This window comes from Scardinius erythrophthalmus (genome assembly GCF_964197995.2).
Source record: "Scardinius erythrophthalmus genome assembly, chromosome: 14".
NCBI classification, from domain to species: domain Eukaryota; kingdom Metazoa; phylum Chordata; class Actinopteri; order Cypriniformes; family Leuciscidae; genus Scardinius; species Scardinius erythrophthalmus.
The window spans coordinates 20,046,726-20,057,168 of record NC_138234.1 but is presented as its reverse complement, the minus strand read 5'-3'; the positions used below and the strand labels follow the sequence as shown (position 1 = coordinate 20,057,168).

The 10,443-nt window shown below is 34.5% G+C and overlaps 1 protein-coding gene across 1 annotated transcript in view; it reads left to right on the top strand.

Moving 5' to 3' along the window:
- Window positions 1-4,240: 4,240 nt before the first annotated feature.
- Window positions 4,241-10,443, top strand: part of lrp1ba (low density lipoprotein receptor-related protein 1Ba) — a 204,136-nt gene continuing 197,933 nt past the window's right edge. The window contains exon 1 of the mRNA XM_081385187.1: window positions 4,241-4,361. The gene's annotated coding sequence lies outside the window, so the exon portion shown is untranslated. The remainder of the gene's footprint in view (window positions 4,362-10,443) is intronic.

The following is a 10,443-nucleotide window of genomic DNA, read 5'->3' as shown; positions in this document are numbered from 1 at the left end:
GTTTAACGCCGTCTCGTGGCGCTTTGCAAACTCTACTGTGTTGCGTTCTTGTGTTTTGAAGGAGGCGTGGCTTTGGAGACGCTCTGAAGGGAGGTTGGGATCTTATGATTTCAAAGCTAGCTTGCTATTGCTAGCCTCTCTTAAATGTACCCTACCTTTAAAGGTGCTCTATGTAACTTTTTCACTAAAGCATACACATAACATATGTTTGCAGATATTTAGGAAACATGCTGAGTTCACATACACGTTTCTCTGAAAAACACTTCTACAGCCAGTTATTTTACTTTGAAATGTGCGTATCGTGTTGAAATGTCTGTTTTTGTTTTGGTCTGTGTGATCTCACCCACAGCAGTTCACCCAATAGTATTTCAACACCCTGGGATGGCAGTTGGCAGGAAACACAGCGAATTGCAGCCAGCAAACAAACAGGGTCAGAGATAGCAGATTCTACCCAACCTAAAAAGCCTCAGTATCCATCTAATAATCTCTATGAACGAAAGCATATTATCAATGCGGATAAATCAACTAATTAACTTACAGTCTGTAAGTGTCCTCGGCTTTCGTTGTCAATTGCGCTCGTTCCTGTTGCGTATCCTCAAAGTGGCAACCCGTGTGAGCGTCGAGTCTGAGAAGGAGGGGGCGGGGTAAACAACGATCTCCGATATTTTGAATTTGGACTGCAGTACCTATTTCGACCACTCATTCTTTCAGACTGCACCTTTAAGCAAGAATGCAAGACAACCCCCACCCCCCCCCCCCTTCAACACACACACACTAATATACTGTCGTGCTGGAGGTTGAAAGTCTAAATCAATAAGAAAAAATGCTGAATTAATGAGGTTACATCACCCTAAATATCTTCCAGGTTCCATCTTGACTTTTGCTGCCTAGATACTTTTAAACATCTCTGGAGATCCGGAGGCCCTGAGAGGAAGAGCGAGAGACACTAAGAGGATATTTTTAAACAATTCTCCTATTTGTTGAATTACATATTCTCTTTTTACTGGGATTATGAAAGTGGAACAGAGGTCTGCTGGGACAAGCCTTGGGGGGAAACCTGTGTATACACTTCCTTTCTCCAAAAAACTCTCGAAAACCCCCACCCGGGTGATCATTTAAAAGGAAATTGAAAGTTAAGGAGGCACATGAACTACAGGCCAAGACTTTCACGGCCCTTTTTGGAGCTGGATGGAGATCAATATTGCTGTTTTGGCAGTGGCCTCTTCTCCCCTGTGACACCCCAGAAATGTCAAGCAGTCCACAATCAATGATTCACAAGAGACAGCTGCCGGCGTGCTAAATTCTCGTGTGCTTAAGAGACGTATTTAAGAGGAACTGTGCGGGGAGTTGAATATTAAAATAGCTTTGCTCATCACATTTATGCACAGTGAATCGAGTTAAGGGCGGTGAGCCTCAGTTTTACAGCTTTTATTTGTATTTATGCTGCATAGAGAGGGAAAACAAGAACATAGATGCTTTTAGAAGAATTTGTGTTGTTCATCTGTTTTACTAAAGTAGGTTTATGCCATCTTTGTTTTGTTCTGTTATTTAGTGTTGAATACCCGACAGCCTTGTGCACATTTTTGAGTACATAATATTGTTTTTTTAAATCCGTAATAATGTTGACATCATTGCTGTTGTGCAATGTTTATTATATTATATTTGCTAAATTAAATTATATTTTAATTGTATTTTATGTTACATAATATATGTGGCTTCTGCATTATTCTGTCCCCCCAAAAAATGCTTTAAATGCCTAAATGTATAATTTTAGTTTTAAGGAATATAATAGCTTTTTAATTGCTTTTCTCTTTTTAAAATAGTGTCGCAAGGTTAAAAAAAAAGTTTTTTCTCATCCAGACCTTTTAACTTCTGGTCTATACTAAATTTAAATGTTAAAATGAGAAAATTCTACTGTAAAAAGAAGTTAGAAAATGATATGTTTCAGTAATTTAGTGTTTGTGTCTAATGTGAATATTATTAGTATTTAAAAAAAATAATAATAATAGCAATATCTGATATTTTTATGACTGAAAATTCACTGAAGAAATTCAACTGTAAAGAAGTATAAAAAGTATATGTTCTAGTAATGTTGTAATATACTATAAAGAAATGCTGTCTTAAAGTTTTAAGTACAATCAACTTGTTTAAGTCATTTCAACTTAAATTACATTAAACTAACTTAAAAAAATTGTTGACTTGTATAACTTACAAAAAAAAAGTAGAAAATTATTTTGATTTGAGTTAAAGAAATGTAAAAACATATGTTGTCAATTTATTGATGATCATTTTTTAAGTGTGTGAACATTATTCATAGTTTTAGTATAGTATTATTTGTATTTGTTTCAACGTCATTTTTTTATAACAATTTCTGTCATTTATTATGACAGGACATTCATTGTAGATATTTACTAAGAAAATTCTACTGTAGTAATAACTTTAAAAATTAATATCAGTCAGTTTGTGTTTGTCTAAAATTAACATTCTTAATTTTTTTTTCAACATTAATATTTTTTAGAACAAATGCTGTCATTATGTGAAGCATTTTCATACATAATTCGAATTTGAATCCTCTAACGTTAAGAATGATATGAGATGTGGCAGGAACACAAATCTGTCAATGTTGTAGAATTAAAGCCTAAAATGTCATTAGGATTTTACATCATCTGAGAGTAGCTTTATTACAATTTAAGAGTGTCATTACCAAATGTGTATTAAAAACGCCCCCCCTCCCCCCATAAATTCACACTTAATTGACTATGAGCTTAATTGACTGAAAAGATGTTGTGTTAGCAAATCCAAGACATATTTAAACTAAACAAAAGTATCATTACCTTCACGCATCATTACAGTCTCTCTCACACAATATTAAAAATCCATGAAACTTAAATGTTTTAGGCTACCAAATAAATCTATATAGAAATAATGAATTGGGGTTCACTTTATTTTGACGGTCCCTTTAACACATTCTGTTAACTATAAGTAGCCTAACCTAGTCTAACTCTCAATTCATGATCCTTCTGAGTTACTTTTAAAACGTGAATAAAGAGAATCCCAATGCTGAAAAAAACATTTTCGATTCAACTTCTGGATTTGAAATAAAAATAACGAATAATAAATTTCGTGTTTGTGGTATATAGCCGCAAATCATTTGCTATTTGCAAATGCATCATACTAATATGTGAAAGCACATGCGCGCGTGCTTCTTCACCGTACCACAATACAATACGAGTGACGTCAAGTTCAAGCAAGCGGCAGCGTGGTAGTAAGCGCACTCTTCCAATTTACTTGTTACAACACGAAATAATCATGTACAACATCACAAGGTATGTTGAAAGAAGCTGTACAACTTACAGAAATCTGTATTATGTCACATGTAGTCGCTCTATCAGTGATTTAACCTCAGAATGGCGTCAATAAAACTGTGTAAACAATGTCACATCTACCGTCACATTTACCTCAGAAAACCATTCAATGTCCAAAAACTCATTAGTCAGCTAGAATAATGAACTTGGAGAGGAGCATTTAGTTAAATATATGCACTATATGGCATATTCATTGCATTTTTACTTAATTTGTTCATCAATATATAGCCCATGTTTTAATAAAACCGTTTTATGACAGCCACCTTTTAAATGTTTAGCCTATTTTTTTTAAACGAGACATAATTGTAATTTTAAAATGTATTATTGTAAAAACTTCCTTGTTTCGTTTAAATGTACAGTAAGTATCAATTATTACAGTACAGTATGTACAGTACAGTATCAATTATTTTTAACCTAATGATGTACCAACTGGGGTTCCCTGTATAATTTTACAGCATTAGTTGAGAGATTTTATTCTTTGAGGAAATTTGCCATACTGTACAGGATAATTCACAAATTAATCAATACTGAATCGAAGTTAATAGAAGCTAAATGGAATCACAAGCGTGTGAATCCAAATCGAATCCAGTTGTGAAATTTGTGTCAATAATTTTGTTTTAATATTTTTTTTTTACTTGAAGCAAACGTTGTCTTTTCCCCTTTATTTTCTTGTCAGAGTGGACCAGAATGCATTGTTTTCGTGTTAAAATCACAAAAAATTCTCCTGGGAGAGGATGCACTGCCTAGACCCTAATACAACAACTTAGTTAGAAAAATGTCAAAATTTTCACCTCTTGTGAGTTTGCAGGTCTGTTAAAGAAGTTGAATTTTTAACTTCAGTAACCTTCTCTTCTACAGGCTTGCGGCAGGTAAAGGTGAGATGTCCCATCAATCACCTCCAGTGCCTCGGCGCCCACAGGTGTGTTCATTATAGTAAACTCTGCAACGGAGTCAAGGACTGTGAGGACGGATATGACGAGGGTGTGCACTGCCGCGGTGAGTTCCGTTTGATTTCTTTCTGTTCACTATCTTTATAAAAGTTTGGTGTCAGTGCGATTATAAAAGAATAAAACAAGGATACACCATTAAATATTCAGCGAGGATACACCATTAAAATGATCAAAAGTGACAGTAAATACATTTATAATGTTGCAAAAGATTTCAATTTCAAATAAATGCTGTTCTATCTGCAATACTATCAAACTATCATGGTTTCCACAAGAATATTAAGCAACACAACTGTTTTCAACATTGATATTAAAAATAAATGTTTCTCGAGCAGCAAATCAGCATTTTAGAATGCTTTCTGACGGATCATGTGACACTGAAGACTGGAGTAATGATCCTGAAAATGATCACAGGAAAAAATTACATTTTTAAATATATTCAAATTGAAAATATTTTACAATATTACTGCTTTCACTGTATGTTTGATCAAATAAATGCAGCCTTGGAAAGCATAAGAGACTGTTTTCAAAAATGTAAAAAATAAAATCTCAATTTTTTAACAGTAGTGGGTATATATACATTTTCCCTCTTATGTCTACCTTTTTTGTGCACTTAAAAGGACATTATTTAATTTTCTATGGCTATTTTCAACCTTTATCTGGCAGTTTTTTTTCTGTGCTTTTAAGACTTATGTAAATCTGTCTGATGAAAGTTTTGGAAGTTCAAAAGTCATTTTTTTGCAGCTTAATTTCAACGTTTTGTTAGTTAAGAAAGTTTTCATAGTTACAGTTAACTTTTATCTTAAAAGATGAAAAGATAAACCCATAAAATGTTTAGATTATGAATTTATTACGTTTATTCAGATAATTATGAAACTTTAGCTTCAGACGTGGCGTGAATAGCTTTGATAATGAGTTGTGCGTCGGACTTGATGTGAACAGTCCTTGTCTCTCGAATTTAGCTAAAAACATCAAATGCTTTTTGTTGATGGACTAGATGGTCCATCAATAATTGCAGGTCAAGACTTTCAACTTTAAACTGCAATTCACGTCTTCACACTTCCTCGTTTTAAGAGTGTTTGACAGAATTAAACCCACAACAGATCTGCAGTCATTTGAAGTCAGTTCCATGCAACATAAGCACAGTCGGCTTAATGTAATAATGGGTTTCTGCTAAAAGGCAATTACTGTTTCTCCACATGATGAAGTGAGGATTGTGCTTTGTCACATTGTGGTGAAAGGGAACAAGAAAAGAGGTTTATAAAACCACAGCTTAGTTTACGTCGAAAACGTTGTGAGAATTTATGTATTGCAGCTGAGGTCGTTTAACTGTTGAGACGGATGAGCTACATCATGTCATGTCTAGAATGTGTATTTAGTTACGGCCGTAATAAATGAGCATATGGAAGTATTCATCATCCTCACCTTGAGTTGAACCACTCGTGGGATGTTAGTGTGCATGTGCCAGGCTGTTTCAGACAACCGAAGACCTCGCTTGGAGGGGAAATTTGCGCTTTTACATTTTATGTTCCATTTCAATCTTAGTCTTGGTTCGGTTTCAAAGTAAATAAAACTTGGCGGGACAGAGAGGAAGGTATGGATGCACACACTCCTTTGAGGAGCAATCGCTTTGTTCCACCGCAGACCGGTTTCGATTGCTCTCTGCACACCTGTCATAACTGAGCATTCATAATTTACATTATCAGTCCGCAGAGCAGATATCAACTCTCTCTCCTGGAGGTATTGGAATCTGGGACAGATAGAGAGAACGAGCGAGAGAAGAGAGGAACATCTTCACAAGAATGGCCATATGAGCTAGACTCACACTTTTCTTTGTCATAAAAGTTAAGAAAAAATAGCTTTGTGGGTTGAATATAGCGTGAAGCTAGCACTGACCCCTTTTATATATTCTTATTGTGTACAATATTGTAGTTCATCATTTCAACTAGTCCCTCTTTTCACACTAAAAACATGTTACCACTGTTTATGTGTTATGGCCATACTATTGAATAAATTATTATTTTTAAGGGATAGTTTAGCCAAAAAATAAATAAATAAATAATATTTCTGTCATCATTTTACTATGTTCCAAACCTGTATTAGTTTTTTTCTTCTGTTGAACACTAAAGAAGATATTTTAAAGAATGTTGGTAACCAGACAGTTTAAATTAACTCCGGTCAATTTCAACATTGAGCTCATTTTTTTGTACATTTGGAGTGCTGTCAATACAGAGAACAACGACAAAAATCGGTGTTGCCTACATAATAATTTATTCAATAGTATGGCCACAACACATAAACAGTGGTAACATGTTTTTAGTGTGAAAAGAGGGACTAGTTGAAATGATGAACTACAATATTGTACGCAATAAGAATATATAAAAGGGGTCAGTGCTAGCTTCACGCTATATTCAACCCACAAAGCTATTTTTTCTTAACTTTTATGACAAAGAAAAGTGTGAGTCTAGCTCATATGGCCATTCTTGTGAAGATGTTCCTCTCTTCTCTCGCTCGTTCTCTCTATCTGTCCCAGATTCCAATACCTCAATGGGGATATCAATGGGGTCCAACAATTGTTTGGTTAGTGACATTATGAAAAATCTCTTCTGTTGTGTTCAGCAGAATAAACGTGTTTTGGAGAAAAACATTTATTTCATAATGTGATTTCCCCCCACTTTCAATTCTTATACTTCAATGAAAGGTTAGAATTTTGCACATTTTTTGAATGAAAGATCACAAGGATAATTGATGCAGATTTATTTTTTACAGCCAATTTTGATCATATTTACCAGGGGGTTCAATAATTGTGGAGGGCACTGTATAGTCTTTAATGGAGGTCCAAGAAAAATTTGACGGCTACAATGTTATTTTTGTTCCAAAACTATCACATTACAGAGGTTTAATACATTGCGAATGGCGTTTTATGTTGTATTTAGCTGTGTTAATGAGTTCAGGCTAGCTCAAAACGTTCAGCCCAATGCAAATGTGGGTTTCCACGTTGATTAAACTGCGTAAACAGTCTTGCAGATATTTGACATCGACTTGAGCAGCTAACTAACCTTGACGAAGTGGTTTTAGATTCTCTTTTATTTTGTTCTTAGGGAAAAATAAAACAAAAAACTAGCGAGGAGCATTGGGAGCACTGCCTTTGGATCACTGTGTGTTATTTTGAAACTCTTTCTTAGCTATTTTTCTTGGTTGTGTGGGGATTTGTTTTGTCATTGAGGAATGGAGCCTGCCTTCAGGTGACCACGGCTATTCACTAGAGACTAAAGAAAAGAGAATAAAGGGATTTCAGCTGTGTGTGTGTGTGTGTGTGTGTGTGTGTGTGTGTGTGTGTGTGTGTGTGTGTGTGAGAGAGCGTGCGTTTCAGTATGATCACTTATCTTACGTTTCCCCACTGTTTTGGTCCTTCTCACACAGATTATATTTAGATAATTAGGGCCTGATAAGGATATCTTTTTTTATTATTATTCAGACGGCGTCTGCCGGTGTCAGACTGACTGACTGTAGATGTGTGAAATGAATAACTTAACAAAGACAGCATAGAGCAGTGAAGGAGATAACAGAGTTGAGACAAAAAGAGTCACACATTTAATTAAACTTCCCTGAAAACAAGCACAGGAAAGAACACAATGATTCGAAGATTTTCTTGATCTGTCGCATATATTCTCGGTTTGTCTCAGATCAGTAGAGCGTGCCATTTTGTGTATAAAATCACACGTTCACGCCCCACAAAGCATTACACACTAGTTCTCCTCTACACTTTAGAAAATGATCAGTTGATATCTTGTTGTAGCTAATCAAAAACATTTTAACCAGTTAGCACTATATTAAGCTAGGAGATTAACCTGTTAAGCTGCAACCCCACTTTTGAAAAATCCCCAGAAATGACATACTCAAACTGAAACAGATACAGTTCATGAACCCTTTGTACTAAAAGCACAAGTATGATCTCATTTGAAAGCTGACACCTGGCAGTTTATTGTAAATGTAGAATTAATTATTGTCATAATGAAAAAAAATGTTATAAATAGCTTTAAAGTTTTGTAAAGTTATTAAAAATTTAATTTTATGAAACATCTTCATGAAAATAAAATTGAAGTTGACCCTGTAGCAATCTAGAAATGCACTACAGCTAAAGCCACATGTCTAAACATTTTATGTTTAAAATCTGAAGATGATAAGTCTAAAACTCTGTATTTAGTTAATTTTTTTTCAAGATAGAAGCACCTAGAGCTAGCTAGCATGTTAGCTTAGCACACCATCAATACATGACAATTTATGAGATTAAAACCATGTTTGTGCTCCAAACTTACTTTAAAACGCAAGTGAAGTGTTTTAAATAATCTTCTGTGATCTAATTTGACATCAGATAAAAAAAATCAGACAGAAAATATACTATTTGATCATATTCTGCACAATGATTGTCTATAGATTAGCATTACATTATACATATAATCTATTATTATGAAAATACCTGGCATGGCTTGAAAAACACAGGTAACTCAAATATCATTGCAATCATGTTTATTGTCTTCAAAATATCTGTATCTGCATGATACAGCGCAATCTCTTGTTAGCTTTGTGTGTGTATCAGTGACGTCCTGGAATGTCACATGATTATGGCTCTTCTTCATGTTCCATATATGGGTTATTATTGTGCATATAGCGCCCTCAGGCTATTGGTATGAATTGAAAACACAGTAAATGAGAGTGCCAAACGCTCATAAAGATTACATCGACGCATTTGGGTATAAATTCAATAAATATTATTCCTGTCAATAGAAATCTGATGTAAACCTATGAGAATCTATCAATATATCTCCAAATCTGCACATTTTTGAGCTAAAAGCCCTGAGGGAAGTTGTTTTGTGTATCGCTGTCATGACGACAGCACGGAGTTTTTTTTATGAATGAAAGCGGCTGACGCGCATAATTCATATTAAAGGTATCGACTCATTTTTTTCATTTCATAACTCCTGACAGAAATTAAGAAATAACTGTCGCTATAAGTTTCTCAGAATACAATAGTGGTCAAATACTGAAACTTGAGTATTATATCTTTTTAATGATGTATAGTTTGTCAAGGTATAATAGTACTATAATAGTACTGATAGTAAATTTGAACTAAATTAAAAAAAAACGCTTCAGTGCGCGGGCGCACTGGCAACGGTTAACAGGTTAAGCTGTTAGCTTGCTATCTGAAGGTACCTGTTCAGAATCATAGCTTGTTATCATGATAGCTTGTCCTACCTAGTCAAAAAACATTTCCTAACCAGTTAGCACCGTGCTAAGCAAGGAGGCTAAACTGTTAGCTTGCTATCTGACAGCTAACTCGCAACACAAAGATTGGTAAATGTTTCTTTTGGTCATGTTTGCTACAGCAAATTGGCATCGGCTAATGTGACCATGCTAACTTGCAAAACTTTGATGCCATAATGTTGCATTATGGAGTGCCTCTTTCTATAAAATCACAGCGCAGGCAAAAGGTCTTGTTGAATTTACAGAGCAATCATTTAGTCGTCTGTGTCTAGAGATTGAGGTTGCACATTACCGAACATGAGCGATGGGCTTTCTGCCCTCAGGGCTTGAGAAGCTGCCTTATTTTACACATCCACATTTATAGCACAAAGGAAATGCTAAAGCTCATAAACTTTATATCTTTATGTGACAGGAAGGACTGTAACCTTGAAAATGTGCTGAGTGTCCCTCCTGCACTTGTACTTTTCATTTTTTTTTATTTCTCTCTACCACTACACAGTTTTTGGCAGTTAGACTAAACTGAATCTACCCTCAAACAATCATTGCACACTACTATATTTATTGTACTATTTGTGGAGGTATGCAGTATTGTATTTTGGGTCGCAAAACACCAAAAAATTGTATTTCAAAAATAAAAAAATGACATATTGCTAATATTTTAAGATATATTTTAAGAAAATATATATTTTTCAAAAAAAAATGCATTTATGCTTCATTCATTTCATTCAGAAAATTGAACATGTATTTACCTCTTCCTTGAAGTACTTTTTAATATATTTTTTTAATATTTTCATATTTAAAAAAAAAACAAAAACATATTTTTTTACGTTTCGTTTTTTTGCCGTATAAAATTAAGGCTTGATTCC